The sequence below is a fragment of the Anoplolepis gracilipes genome, chromosome 2 (genome assembly GCF_047496725.1).
Source record: "Anoplolepis gracilipes chromosome 2, ASM4749672v1, whole genome shotgun sequence".
Taxonomy (NCBI): Eukaryota; Metazoa; Arthropoda; class Insecta; order Hymenoptera; family Formicidae; genus Anoplolepis; species Anoplolepis gracilipes.
In genome coordinates, this window is record NC_132971.1 from 16,240,225 (window position 1) to 16,256,833 (window position 16,609).

At 38.5% G+C, this 16,609-nt stretch overlaps 1 protein-coding gene across 3 annotated transcripts in view; it reads right to left on the reverse strand.

The window, feature by feature from the left end:
- Ddr (discoidin domain-containing receptor 2) overlaps positions 1–16,609 on the reverse strand; it is a 179,264-nt gene that overhangs the window by 132,464 nt on the left and 30,191 nt on the right. The window contains exon 1 of one of the 3 annotated variants that reach the window (XM_072909096.1): positions 3,710–7,397. The exons of the other annotated variants lie outside the window; for them this stretch is intronic. The gene's annotated coding sequence lies outside the window, so the exon portion shown is untranslated. Of the gene's footprint in view, positions 1–3,709; positions 7,398–16,609 lie in introns of those variants that run through there. 3 annotated transcript variants of the gene reach the window in all.

Genomic DNA, 16,609 nt, shown 5'->3' on the forward strand with positions numbered 1-16,609 from the left:
TGATAATGAGAGTTTGATGATTAAAGATAATTGTCCTTCGCTAGAATAAATTTTGATCTCGAAGATAGTGTCGATAGAGAGTGTTTCTATGCGTGCAATAATTTATCGATTTTTGCAGAACGCAATACAGCGATTGGATTAATAAAAATCATCAAGAATTGTTTCTGTAAAGGACTTATTGAAACAATGACTTGAGCAAAAAAAAAACACCGTTTTTTTTTTCAAGTTATAACTTAAACTAAAACTGAAGAAGAGAAGTTATCCATAAATCAACTTCACACTTTGAACCTCGTCACGATAAAGAATATAAAAGTATAACTTTCAATATCCATATTACATAACTTTCATATTATATGATTTATACAACATTTCATCTCAGTATTTCTGCCTTAACTTAAATTTCGCAAACGTCGTCATACGATGCACAGTCTCTTCCTTCACACCCTCTGGGACTCCCAAGTAATCGCAAGTAGGCGGAAGTGCAGATCCAGAAACGTAGAGACAGACAGGCGAGTAGAGAAAGCAAGCTATCGCGGTACAGTAATCCCAGCCGTGTTTTCTGGGTCGGTTGCATCCGGGATTGCGGTACCCAGGACGCATTGTCTCCACAAAATACGGTCGCGGAAGGAACGAAAATTATGCCCCACTACCACCACCACCCGAAATGCTTTATTTCCTCCGTCGGTTGGTGCATTCTTTCGCTTTCGCATTTCTATCCTTCTTGCGGCTTTTCTTTTTCGCTTCGCGTGCGGTCGAATCGGATAGCCGACAAGCAACGGCGACGCTGTTTTCCTTCGCATTGTCTCGTAAAGACCAAGGATCTAATGCCGCCTTCCGAGAGAGAGGATCGTAAAAAAAGCGGCGCGATGTAAAAACAGCGAGGTGTGGAAGGAAACGAGCAGAATAAAACGCGGGCGACGTCAAAGATAGGCGGTCAAGAAAAAAAAACGCGAAACGCGAAATAGCACGTGCGGGTGACTCTCGTCGTCCGGGATTACGAGTTAAAGGCAGCAAGCAGCAACAACGGCAATAGCAATAGTAGCAGCGGCAGCAACGGAAAGAGCGGAAGTTTAAATAACGTAGACCAGACGCGCGAGATGCGACTGAAGGAGATGGAAGGAGGAAGTCGCGTGCCACGACTCTAAGATACCTTCCCCTATCTCATTCCGATCTCAAGGCACGCGTGTCCCTCCCTCTTGCCCTCTCGCTAAGTGGATATCCTTCTTCTTTGCTTCTTCTTTCCTTCACGTCTACACAGTGCCCCCGCGTCTTCGTCCTCCGTCTCCTTCTCTTCTGCTGCAACTTAACTCCTTTTTTTCCCCACCGTGGCCTGTCATCACTCTCTACTCGATTTATTTTCCCGATATCGTGACCGAACCTTTGACCAACCTCGAGAGATGGAAACTAACTTGACTCGTCGACTATGATCAGCGGATTCGATAAAGTTGCGAAAGAAAAGTCGCGAATTAATTTCTTCAGCTCCCGTGATATCGAAGAAACTTGTCAGGTTGAATTACGCTTGATAATTTTTGAGTCAACGGAAGATATTTCGTTTGCAAGTATAATTCTGTGCTAAACGTTGTAATATTAAGCGCAATAATTAAAATCGAGAATACTTCTGAGCTAGAAGCGACCCGCGAAAGTTAAAAATATCTCAATGAACGAACGATGCAAATCACGACAATTATATATATTATATTGCAAATTCTTAATGAGATGTCTTTTGTTTCATAAATTACAAAAAAGTTTGCGAATATTTCATCGATAATACATTCTATATATATACATATACTCTCTCTCTTTCTTTCTCTCTTCAAGTTTCAATCTTTTTATTTAGTGTAATAATTAATTTCGGATCGTTGCGTCTCATTTTAAATGAAAAGCAAGATTGACAAACAATATTTGATAACAGTGTCCTTCCTCGGATATATTAAAGCTTTTATTAATTATCATTAACAGATCGACGAAATCGACCATCTGTGCATTTGCAATCGGCAGCGACATAATCCATACGCGTATGCGAGCTGAAAAGTGATTGTCGATATCAGCGTGAGAATTCCCGGCTTACGTGCATAATTAAGCACAAATATCGTCGCATAATTGATCGTGTACGTTACATTATGCAACATTATGCGGAGCACGCTAACAGTGTAATTCAATGTATTCTGATTACAACCCTTCCTCCTCTCTCTCTCTCTCCCCCCTTCTCTCTCTAACCCAGTTTCAGATTTTGATTGCGGGCCTAATTATATTTCGCAACCTTTATACGCACGCGGCCGCTTTTTGACAATTGAACTAAACTATTATCGTAATTATTGTAAAAGTTATTATCGTAATCTATGCATGTTCTTCAATAATAAAGTACCTGGAGATTTTTGACAAAGAAACGAATGTCAAAAGATGCGTATCAATTTCACGTTGAAACCGTAAAAATATTATTATAAAATTAGATGTCATTTATTTATTTATCACAGACGTTACATCGTTTCATTATTAATGATCAAATTCCAGAGATTTCACATTGAAAATTGTGATTGTCGACATTGTTTTTATATTCTTATTAGATTAAACGTTATTAATAACCTCCACATAAAAAGAAGCGACATGTCAAGCGGCAACATTTTATGAAGAATCCATTAATAAAGAATCATTGTATGATATTTGTTAGTATTATATCCATACCATTATTATTATGATGCAAACTAAGAGAGAGCCTATTATTACACGATAACTTGACATAATACTACTGACAGCACACTACAACCGGAGCCTTTGTATTCTTGCCGTCAAGCAAAATAATTAACGTCAGAATAAATAACAATTCGAATACTAAATACAATGCGGATCAATGCAAATGTTAAACTAACTATGTACTCTCTTACTAGATTTTATAATTATATATCATATAAGACTTTGAGAAGAAACTTATGCAAATCAGCTATATCAAAAGTTAATATATTTAATACTCTTCGAAATTCATGAATTTGACATTACGCGAAGCATTTTTAGCCTTTTGAAATATGAAATCAATAATTTGAGTTAAAGTAAAAATTTGCTCTGTAGAATTAGCTCTCTTAAGCTGACAGGACCAAATCAGCAAAATCAAATGGGACCTAATGGATTATTTAGTACTTATTTTGTACTATTTTGTACCACCAAAAATAATTTTGTACCCCATGCCAATTCAGAAAAAATCGTGGCGCTGCTAACTTAATATTAAGCTGGCAGGACCAAGAGAAAAAATTTAAAAAATAAATAAAACAAAACAGATACAATTAGTACTAAATTTGTACTAATTTGTACCACCGAAAATAAATTTCTATTCTGTGCCAATTAAAAGAAAAAAATAAATAAAACAAAACAGATACAATTAGTACTGAATTTGTACTAATTTGTATCACCGAAAATAATATTGTACCACCGAAAATGCTAGCTTAATATTAAGTTAGCAGCGCCACGATTTTTTCTGAATTGGCATGGGGTACAAAATTATTTTTGGTGGTACAAAATAAGTACTAAATAATCCATTAGGCCCCATTTGATTTTGCTGATTTGGTCCTGCCAGCTTAAGAGAGCTGATATTCTTACGTGTAGTTAATCGTAAGAGTTAATCAATTATGTAAACAATTGCTAATTATAAAAAATGATTATAATTAGCTAATCGTATTTTAATTTAAAGAATAATACGGTATATACGAAGTACGCATACCTATTCCTTCGAATGTCGCCGTACATATGACAAGAGCAACAGCTCGCTACGTCTGTAAAGGTCGAGCGCCGAACACTGTGTGACGATGTAAGATAACAAATTCCTTATACCTATAAAATAATATACGTAGGTATGCCGAATATCCTTTGTAAAAAATAGTGACGCGTCCTTGTTTGTATCCTTGGTATGCGTGACGTAGGAAGACACGGCATAGGACATAGTGGGGGAAGGCAAGTGGGGGAAAGGACCGCCGCGTCGCGCAGAAAGCAGAGACGAAAAAATTATTATTGTTCAGCCAACGCTCGAGAGTTAACAAGTACGTATTCGACATACCATGTCGTTTATATCAATAAAGTTTTTAAACCTCATTGTCAGTAGCTTTCGATATACGATCTATCTGATTCTTTTGTAAAGCCATTAAAAATGAAAACTAAAAACTGATCTGATTAGTACTGAATTTGTACTAATTTGTACCACCGAAAATAATTTTGTACCCCGTGCCAATTAAAAAAAAATTGTGGTCCTGCTAACTTAATATTCAACTATCGTAATAAAAACGCTTAAAAAATAAAAAATAATTTTAGCCTTTTCTTTTTTAAACCAATTATAGTAAATTGCAAATTAGCTTAAAAGTGATAGTACAATCTCTTTTCTGGTTTTATCTCTCCTATCGTCAGTCTTATCTAAACGCGGATACACACGCACACGCAGACGCGAGCTAAGAAATGCGTACACCGTACATTTTTCAGCGTTACTCTCACAAAGAGTGCATCGATCTATCTGTCGTAAGCATTTCGCTCTGCTCCGATCTGCAAAGCGTGCAACATCCTTCCCGGCAGGAGCCCGCCAGCAAACAAACACGAACGAAATACCGTATCTCGACTGATACAGAATGGCAACGTCTTCGCGAGCGCGTTCCCCACCCGCGGATGGAAAGACCGTCGACACAGGCTCTCCTCTCTTTTGCCGGCGACGAAATAAGATACTTCGTGAAAGTAATTTCGCCGAGGAAAGTAAGTTTTCGCCGAGTAATAGCTTCTGCGCCGTTCCCACCGACAGCGGCAGCACTCCACGCGACGCGAGCACGCGAAAAGGAGGAGGAAAAAGGGGGTATGAAGAGGGCCCATCTCGCGAAAGCAGAACGGTTGGTGTTGCCGGAAGAGATTCCGCACTTCGGGTTTTCATTCGATGGCGAATCGAGGGTTGGTGGGTTAAAGATCAGAGTGTAACTTTAATCGAGAAAAGATGGAAGAGGGCGAACGCTCTCCTATCTTTCTATCGTTCGCTTCTTCACGCTAAACTTCCTTCCCCCTTTCGGCTATTTTCTCTGTTGTTCCTTTTAACAATAAGATTAAGTATGCTTGTGCTTTAGTTTATCGCAGGTAACATCGTTCTAATGCGTATTCAATTATAAAATTTTATTATTTTATTGTTCATTAATTACAGAATGATGGTGTAAATATATAATATTGACTAATATGATGCAATGATTTTTTATAAATGAACCTATAAAATGTTGCCGTTTCATATGTCATTTTGTAATTGCCTGTAATGTACACATGATATATAATTACTCCTATAGAATATTTGATACCAAGTATAGAAAAGATTATTAACTTGTAGAAATGTAATTGCATGTCGCAACTTATCCCAACTCTATTTTAGCGTGACAGATGACTGATTTCGCTGATTACCTTTAATCTTGATTTAAAAATAACTTTCTCTACTAATTCTGATTTCAAAGAGAGAGAGAGAGAGAGAGAGAGAGAGAGAGAGAGAGAGAGAGAGAGAGAGAGAGAGCTATTAAAACTGAGACTAAAATTAACTGACACTGAAAAATAAGAGCTAACTCTGCTCAAATTATAAGCTCGATTGCTGGTATAAAAATAAATTTCCTATCTCACATGTCAATGATACGGCAAAAATGTATATTTATATTGAAATCTGTATGGTAAGAGTACGTGGCAACATTTGACGCGTGTGACATACATATAAGCTTATACAGTCTAATCGAGATAGACTTTGACGTATCCGATGGTATCTGCGCATAATGAGACAATGTAGATCCTAAGTGATATCACGGCGTCCTATGATCCTGACTATGAGTGACCATTGATTACTGATTACTGTTTGAATACAGCGAACCATTAATTACTGCCTGAGCATGCTTGATAATGCCCGATTGTGTGCTAAATCTGACAGCCTGGTAGGACAGAACGTTCATCCGCGTCCAAGCAAGCGTAATCTAGAGCAATCGCGTTGCCATCGTCCGGCTCGGCGGTGCAATGTTCATTCGAAACATTATCGACCCCGACGCCATTCATTTGAACGAGTATAGAGCGATGTAATTGAATTAAGCTACAACGTCAGCTTGCCGAAGAAAATTTGGCAAGCTCCGAGCTATTTTCATATTTAAATGTGTATATGTGTGTTGTTTGCGCGCAGGACGCCAAAATATCTTTGCGCATGTTTTCCAGTTGGTCGAAAGTGGAGTATAAACGTGAATTTTGCAATGTTGTAAAAATAGAAAGAAAGTTTACACATTTTTGTTTTAAATGCGAACACAGAGGGGAAGAAAATGTCAGCGTACGCGCACTAAATTTCGCTCGCCAAAAAAAAAACACACGTTTTACTGCTTTTCAAAGCATTGTAGCGGACAGAGTTAATGTACAATGGTGCGAAACGTATGCGATGTAGAAACGCGCGTGCAGCGCATGGTGTACAGAAACTGTTGACTTATATCGTCCTTCACGCGCATCGTCCACGACTATGCATGTAACAGCATGTTACACTAGAAGAACGATAATGGTGATCGACGCTTTAACAAGTTACCATGTAAGCTATGCATATACAATGCAAGAATATTTTTTTGCTTATTATAAGAAAGTTGTTTCTATAACATTTCTTGAGCGAATAAATTTCGAGCTTTAACTGATCATCTGGTAGTGCTCGAGTTTTAATGCCGAAAGATGATTCTTAAAAGATAAACAAATCCACTGACTAATCATAAAAAAAAGTAGAACTCGAATTATTCTTTTATAATATGATTCGATACCTTAGTATTTGATATTTGTAATTATTTTTTATTAGATGGCATCTCTCTCTTTCTCTTTCACTCTTTCTTCAAAGTTTGACATATCGCGACCTGATGCTTATTGTATTTAGTTGGCCGTTCTGTTAGATACAGAACATACAATATACAACATTATCACGATAGTGATTGGTGTATTTGAAGTTGATATATGCTTTTGTCCGCGAAATTGAAAAGGACGAGGGACTACTACGAGAAGTTTAATGCTCGGTAGATAGTCGACCCGCTACGCTATTTGCCGACACCGCACAGCGAATGTAACGTGAAGCCGGAATTAGCGTGCTCGCTACACTCCTCAGGTCCTGATTACGTATTCCAATCAGAGTAGCTGATGAGAATCCTCACTTTTAGCGGGAACGTAACGTAGACGATATTAGAAACGCCCGCGGATTTGGCTGGATTTAATTTATTACGTTGATTATATCACGTGCGCCTGCGATAATTCACGGAAACTCGTTTCTGCCGAAGCAAGATTTAGTAATACGTCGCTACCTGGACGAAATTTGTACGTTACGACCATTATTATGTACATCTTGTCCAAATTAATTCGTCGTAAATAAGATGGGTGAGACGTATAAATCGCGTAAATAATTTCACAATATATATATATCATTTTGCATCTCAACTTTTGAAATCGATATAAATTCTCATATAAATTCCTGATATAAGTTCCCATTTGTATAATATGTAAATTTATTCATGCGTTATAATCAGTTTAAAAGTAATATTATAAATATAAATTTAGATAGAAATAATATATGTGTTGCTCCGTCATTTTCTTTCAACTAGTAATAAAAACAATTTTATTTTAATTTTATAGAAAAAGAATTCTGACAATAATTATATATATATATATATATATATATATATATATATATATATATATATATATTTAAACATAATAATTTAAGATAGGTCTATTCATGCACTTTCTTAAGATATATTATAATTAAAAATTTCTTTATTATAACTGCTTCTTTTATTATGTTACTCATAATTGACACATCCGTAATTTTGGCGAGACGACCACTTATGACTCAATATGCGAATGAGTCATAAGTGGTTTCTCGTCTACATCTTAACGCAGCGGAAATGCGTTAAAATTAAAACAAAGAACTTCCGGTCCACGACAAAGACATGCGGAGCATATTAAACGCACAAAGTGAAGATTTGCTTTCTCGCCAACTCTTCGTTAATCTCAGAAAATCAGCGGATATTAATTGATAGATGTTTGCTTTTATATCGCAATTTTTGTAATTAACCGCAAACTTTGAAAATTGAATAACGAAATAAAATGTTTTTCTAATTAAAGGCGAAAACGTTAAATTGCAGTCGTTTTTATGATACACTCTGTGCAAACCCTTTCCGAGATTCGGCGAATACTTTTTTCCCTAGTAACGTGGTATATACTTTAAAATCCGATCCGTTGAAGACTCGTTTTTCAAAGTCGGAGCGCCTCGGGTTAGAGGTATAGACGCTAAGCAAGACGCGTGACGCGTGCAAAGCTGGGATTTTCCTCCCGCCGGCGTGGCTGGAGAAATTTTCATTCCGTGTAGCCTCGTGATCGAAAGATTACTCCGCGGTGGTGTGCGTACCGGCAATACATCCGACAGGAACATAAAAAGCTACAAGGAAGGACCACCGAAATCCTGTGCTCGGGCTGAGCGCAACTCCTGAGAGTTGGGTTCACTCCCGTATACGTCCCGTGGCCGTACGTTACGACGCAATAAACCTCCATTCCGGGAATCATGCCAGACATCTTTGAGATTAACCTTCTCTTCGTATCCATCCCATTTTCCTGACAATTTTCTTCATCCTTTATGCCGTAACGTCGACGTTGTCCGATCAGTTTCGTAATCTCGAGCTCATTTAGCGCTCCGCACGTCACGACTTTCTTAAAGGCCGGTTTTCACAGGCTTGTATAGACTATCCCGACCGCGATCAGGATTTATCGCGCGGTGGGTTCCAATGAGAGATATATGTATAACCGATTCCCTTAAATCGACTCTCGAACGAGCAAGATGATCAAACGATATCAAGATATCGTAAAAGTTGAGGTCACCGCTCGCTTTTCTTTGCGCGTGTGTAAGCTGCTTATATATTTTTCTATTATATTGCGAAAGCCATGCTTCAAGGTAGCAGCCTTTCGGAGAGCGATGCTTGACTTGATCACCGGAGGATATTTTTTCTTTAGCAACGCGCAAGCTTATTTCCGACACCGGTAGCCACCGACAATTTCGTCCGCGCCTTTGTACGAAGAAAGTAGTAAAAACTAATGCAAACTTTGAGGATCATTCTCATGAAACAGGGCTTGCAGCACGTAGTGTATATTGCAGTATCGCTTTCATTTCCACTAAATTGCAGCATTGGGAAATAAGGTAAAAGCATTGTGCTCCCATGGGCGATGCTCACTCAAAAAGAAGTACAATGCGGTGATCAATCTTCATAATACCTAGTAACTTCAGCCGCGCGCGTTTCGAAAATAATGCGAATACTCGAACAGACCATTACCCGGATTCGCGTAAAACGAATATATGATGTCGCGTTCGGAGAGCGTAAAATTGAACGATAATTCCGCGGAAGGCAGGAAGTGCGCGGGAAAAAGACGGCGGACGTGCATAAACCGCGGCATGATGTTACGGGCTCGTAAATCACTCTCTTAACGAAAGTCTTTGTTACAATTTATGCGAAGGGAGCCGGTAAATCATTTCGCGAACCAATGGGGCAATTTATAACAATTAAGTCCACGGCTGGCGTGGGTGCTACGAGCCGGTACAGGGACGATATCCTTACAATGAAAAGAATGTTGGGACTGGCTCCGGCCATAATAATAAGTCTTAATAAACACGACGGTTGTAGAGAGAGCGCACACTTTGAGGTGCTCCGGATCGTTTTGTCTTTTTACTGTTATTCATGATCGCGCATTATTTTTTCAATAATCGATAATCTCGAGCTCACTTGTGCTTGTAATTATATTTCAACTTTTTATCAATTGCAAATTTCGCTATAATATAATACAATTGCATAATAAGCGAATTATTAAATAAATAATAGAAAATATAATTAAATAAGTAATAGAAAATATAATTAAAATTTGTCAGTGTTATTTGAAAAAAAATTATTTTCGCGGAAGTTTAAGTATAAATATCATCAAGATGTTATAAATAAGCATCAAAGAGTACAATTTTGTCTTGGATATTCTAGATAATCCTCGAGATTGCAAAGACGTATATCCATAGTAAAAGTGAAGATATTTCCAGCACACGGCAGATTATACGACTATAGATAAAACTGAGCATTTCTACGTTCGCCAATTTCGGAGGTGGACGAGAAGAGCCGTGAAGGCTGGCTCAGGGGGAACACTACATTCGAGGATAAGCTCCCTCTGAATTTTCCGAACGCATCTACGCGCCGGAGTGTCCAGATTTATCGGCGCGCAACGAGGGGAAAGGTAGCTAATGGAAATGTAAATCGGCCTTAGTGACTCGTTTGCATCGTAGGCGGAAATGCACGAACGGAGGAAGTGCACCGGCGTGCGTGAGTGTGCGAATCAGAGAGTGAAAATAAATGTCGGGAGGATTCGATTGCGGCGCTGAGTGAGGAATGGTTTGTGTAGCAGTTACAATGTCGTTTCATCGGGACGGCTTTCCGACGATCACCAAACGAGAGAGCTCCGGATGTACTTACGACGGTAAGCGCGCTTTGAGCTTTCATGTGTTCAGACATACGAGCATAAATATCTATTGAAAGCGCAACTTGGTTTTAATTTTCACGAATTCAGATTAACATCTTAATTTCGTGATTATATTTTTTTCAAAAATCAAATACTCATATTTATGATAAATATTGAGAGAGTATATTTATATTCATATTAAATTTTATATTATTTTTTAACTTAATCGTCTTTGATTGGTAAATTTTTCACAAACGCATGGTTATAATCATACTTTGCAAGAAACATTTTAAACAATAGATTACTAAAAAAAAAGTCGATATCTTTCTCTTGACGCGGTTTTTTTTAGAGTTAAATCGTTGTCTATTGATGGTCTATTTATATCGCTGCATTTCGCTCGCTCCTTGGGGACAGAACGGAAAATGGCTGAAGCTTTGGTACTCTCAGCGGCCGCGTCAGTGGAAGGATCAAGGAGTCGCTCGTTTGTCAAATACTTCGGCGGTACTGTAAAAGGACTAGTGGAGTTCTTGAAGAGTACACGGATGATTCGAGTACCATCGTTTCCGTTAACTGACACTCTCGCGTCGTCGTTAGACGGACTTCATTCACGGAACCCTCGAAATCTTGAATTAACGAGGACTTCTCATCCAATGCAGACATAGAAGAACGCAGATTCGTAAAAAAAAGATAAGGAAAGACAATATTCATTTATCTCTATATATATTTCCAGCACCTCTTAATTTAGATCTTATTCTATTTTCGTGCTATTACAGTCACTTAATGGTCAAATTAGCAAAATTTTAATTAATTGAAAATTATAATTTTCAACGGGGTAGCGGTATTTATATATTTATAATTATACATTTTTTCTTAAAAATTTAACATCATCTTCAATAAATGTTGTTTAAACGATAGTTTCGGTAGATGAAAGACAAATAGCGTAATCGCTTCTATTCGCGGCTTTTTGACATTGCTCCAGAAATAAACGTTCTCAGGATTTTTTTGTACTATTTGTTTTTTCGCGTACACACACACCAACACTTCAATCCGGGCTTTACGGCGTAATGCTTTTCGCTCGGGCCGCAAAATTGCAAGAATAACGAGCTGGCTCAGCGCGGCATGAAGTTCTGAAGCGTCGAGGCGGAATAAAGTAATAACTATAATTGATCTGATAAGTTATTACGCTGACCGACCGATGGATGCCGCACACAAAACCGCATCGTGCGTATCCTTTGTCGGGGTCTGTGCGTGTGAATGCGCGACGAGAAGGGCTCGCAAACAGCCCCTTCCGATACTCTCGCACCACAAGGGTGCACGCTGCAGATTATTATGCAATAACGCCGCAACCCTCTTTCCCTCCTCGCGTATCGGCTCGTAAAATCGTTAACGAGCATTCTTCCCGACAGTTCGCTTCTTATCGAGTCCCACCGGCGTTTTACTCACTTATCTATAGCTAAGCGGCACAATACAGTCGATGGAAGGGGAGGAGAGAACTACTACTTCGCAGAAAATTAGTAAGACTTTGCTAGAGAAAGAGAGAAAGAGAGAGAGAGAGAGAGAGAGAGAGAGAGAGAGAGAGAGAGAGACGAGATTATCGATATTCTCTGATATGAAAAAACGTGGGTGCTATTAATCGGGTCAGAGCACATCGGAAATGTCGCGATGTACCTATTTCTGTCGAACTCTTCCGTGAGAGCTGAGATTTATTAATATCCGATTTTTCTAGTGACAATTAAATTGTGAATACAAATTGTAAATTAGAATGTACCAAATAAATCAGAAAACAAAATTCAATGTACAATTGAAGGCATATACACGTCAGGTAAAAGGTGATAAAAATCTGAAAAATGGTTAGATGTAAAATAGATCGTTCGGTATCGTATCGAAAGTTAACATTTCCATATTTTTTGGCAAGCATTTAAAATTTCCAAACTCTTTCATGAATAAATTTTTCGAGCGTAGTACAAAATGTGTAGATCGCCGCATTTAATTTTCAAAACGCAGTTTGTCGAAATGTAGATACAATCTAAAGCGAACGGCAATACCTCACTGTAAAGCGGCAGTTATCATCCCGGAGGCAAATTTGAAAATTCCGTTGCGTTACCGTTGTGTTACCGTTGCGTCGAGCAATACTCCCATTAAGGTATTCCCGCCCGCAGCTACCCTATCAGTGCAACGTGCGTTTCGCGCACATAAATTCCCGTTCGATCGACGTTACCTTTAGCTCAATTAGATATCCGCAAATCCATTGTTTTACGCCCGTACGCGTCCGGTTGTTATACGGTTTTGCACAATCTGCGGTGAAACGCGAAATAACACCCGAAAGCTCGTCCATGATAGCTACTAGCATTATACATATTATGCGCTAATTGCACATCTTCGATATCACGAGATATTACGATATTTACTTTTACGTGAAAAAAGTGAGTCATCTGTAAAAAATACGCTCAAATTTTTATACACTAAGGACAATAGAGAGACGAAAATTGCTCTCGCATGGCTATTCTCATATAGAATTCAATTTTCGTTTTAAATAAACGCTTATATTACGCTTATATTTCGACAGCCATACAATTTCCTACCGCGCACAATGTTTAAATGATGATATTTTACTTTTTATTATGGTCTCAATTCAATTTTCTCGACAAAAAATTTAAGTTTATATTTGACCTTAATTACGTTCGAAATTTGACATAATTGTATACACGTACATACAATCGCGCTTTGAATGCAATTATATATGGTCAGATATGATCTCATGTAATTACACAAGTTTCATTTTTTCTTCGTTAACAAATATAAATAATATAAAAAATATAATTTAATCTTTTTTGTACGTTAATGATATTGCTGCTCACGATCCTTTTATACATCAAAAGGTTGAATTTTCATTTCCCTGCAAATTTATATTATACAAACAAAGCGAAATGGATCTGTAATGACGTGATTAATACCTACTAACTAGGAGATGCAATCGTTACTGGTTTCCCTACGGTCGTTCATAAGGAGAGATTAGTGCGACAAGGAATCTCAATCAGGCGCAGCCAGTCTGGTGAGAAAGTTTCTTGAATCGCGCCCACTTATTCATGCTCAGAGTGAGACAGAACTTGGGTAGAAAAGAGATTAGAGGATGAAAGGACGAGTATTCAGAGATGCATCGTGAGACGCAATGACGCTATTGGTACGTTCAGGATTAGAATAAACGACGAATAATTCCTGACCTATATTACGCAAAATTGAAAGAGAGAAGCAAACGCTGAGAATTTAATTATAAGCTTTTCATGTGTATGTGTGTGTGTGTGCTTGCATAATAAAAACTTTTTTTCCTAAGAATAATTTATTAGAACTACGTGTGATACGTACTTCGATGCAATTGTATATTTTATGCGATTGGTTATTATTTTATTTGTTTTATCTTGATTATTTTGCAATTCACTATAAAAATACCTCAGCAAAGTAAAAATAAAATATAACAATAGATTTATTTCATCTCTTTTTTTTTCTTACAACACATTTTTATTCAACATGTTTAATGATGTGTAACTAATTGTCGTTTGCTGAGTAGTCGATTAACCAATTATAACATCTAGTGAACATAATGTAAAATGACAGTGAGAGAGAGAGAGAGAGAGAGAGAGAGAGAGAGAGAAAGAGAGCGAAAACAAAGAAAAATATTCTCCTTTATTCACTTTTTTTGCATAAAACTTTCTGTTTAACTTGCACTGAATTGAACGACAGTTACACAAGAAGGTTAAAGTGAATTAACCTGTCCTTTTGGTGACAAATGTTTATTTTAGCACGTTACTTTGAGGTCATTCATCTTGGCTAGAAATGAATAAATTTATAAGCTTCCTTCTTTTCTTCCCCCGAACGCTAGAATTTCGACGTGTATGTAATTTTAGACGTGATGATGTGGACGATTATCGGTTTCTTGCGATCGTTCTCAGGCAGGAATTAACGCGATGAAGAATCTCAATCAGCGATGAGCCGCCAAATGAAGAACTTTCCTGAATCGCATCCACTTATTCACGTCCGTTGGATGAGAAAGAACGGGAGAGAGATTGGCAAATGGAAGGAAACGAACTTGGGAAGATACGGAGAATGAAGCATTGAGGCCAGCTGCGCTGGCAGTAAAACGTGAATAAAATGACTATTCTGAATATCCAGGACGCAGAGTAAATCTCTTATGAAAACAATACCTGTTAAATATCGCGCTAAATTTACATAGAGAGCGAAGATCGTTCGACAATCGACAATTAATTTTTAATAAATCCTTCCATTTTTTTTTCGTAAAAGTTTATTTTTCCCATTTGTAAATGGAAATAAAGTAAGAGATAGACTATCTGTAGCCAGTGGAAATTCCGCGATATTGTGATATGTTAGAATGAAAAGAGACTCGACTGTCTCTCTAATATGCGAGAAATAAGATGTATATGAATCCAATGGAACGGAACACGGGGACACGAGAAACGGATATGTAGATGGAGAGAGTGCTAGCAAGCTGGAAGCGAGTGTGGAGAACTCGTGCCAAAGTTCGTCTGTCCCTTGTGATTTTCCAAAGCGTGGCACAGAGTACCAGTAATATATACACGCGTATAAGTTTGCGCACACGCAGACATCGGCATCTCGCGTGGCTCTTCTCTTATGTTAGACGCATCTGCTCCCAGAAGATCCTATAGACGTTTTCCGCCTTTCGTTCTTTAAATCCTTTCTTGTCTGACAAACTTATGTCTTCAATAGCAAGTCTATAAATAAATCTTCTGGTCTTTGCTGGAAGATTTTATGGCTCTTGAGAGTATAAAAGAAGAAATTGAGAAAAATCGTAGGTGTATCGTGCCGTATCGATAAAGTAATTACCACGAGCGGTGCTTTCATATCGGTGCGATGGATATCGATATCTCGTGTTTAAAGACGAACAGGCGGAAACCCGAGCCTGAGTGCAGGAACCCTTCGAGGAAATCTCACTGCTCTCTTTAACCAAAGTTGAGCAGCATCGCGTTCGCGCTAATGAAATGTCTCGCGTCTAGCGTCCCGGCACGTGACAGCTCGCGTACAGGCGAAATTAATACGCGTTTATTTGAGCGAAATTTATGACGGCGACGCAAGAGCGATCGCATTAACCCGTACACGATGCGCGCGTAACGACACCGTAATGTCAAGAGTTCCGATACTTGAGTTTGAAGTAGCGAACTTGATGCGAAACGAAAATTATGCAAGTTTCTATCCTCAGATTAGGGATTCGCGATCTATCTAATGGCGTTATTAGGGTCGTTGCTAGGAAGTGGCGCGTTTCTCGGGAGTAGTTGATCCCAAGATAGCACTAAATTTCTGGCTTATAACGCAAGCTAACTGAAGTATGAGGGGGAGAGAACGGGGTATAATGTTGTTGCACTTCCACGTGTTTCTCTATTCGTCCCCTCGCCTCCGCGCAGTCGTGCATCTTCCCGCGGCGCTTGTATTTTCCTTTTCTCTCTCTCTCTCTCTCTCTCTCTATCTCGCTACGAATATACGTAACTCTATGGGAATGACCTTTGTCTGACGCGCAAACAAATACGATGCCTAAAGCGTATACCGCACTCTGCACGCGCAAAAGCGTCATAACATTTCCATGGCGTACCACCCCTCGTACAAACACTAATTAGAATTTCCTCCGTTCTATGAAATTCCGACTTATGGATCTGACTACAAAGATTTAATTAACCTGTCACGTGATACCGGGCCGTTAAATGCGAAATGCACGAGATCATCAAAGTAATCCAACGTATTTTGCATATTCTGCGTAAATGTATTATTGTACAACTAACACTAATTATCTCGAACCTATATAAGCCAAAAAGGAGTCGAATTATAAACTCGCGCGATATTTACACGACCGAATTGAAGTAGAGTTCCAAAATTACGTATGCTATCCCGAGTTCCACACGTGAAACTCAAGTCATTCCGAAATAATCTCTACAATACAGTTCACTCGATTACAATCGCCACGTTCGACGAATCAAGAAACTATATTCTAAAGCATAGGCTAAGCACGGCAGCGGAGACCGGATTATCGGGCTAAGTTCATCCAATAATCGGTAGACCGCTGCACTACAAAGTGCACGGAGGACATAACGAGAATCCGGCAGGGCTGGTATGA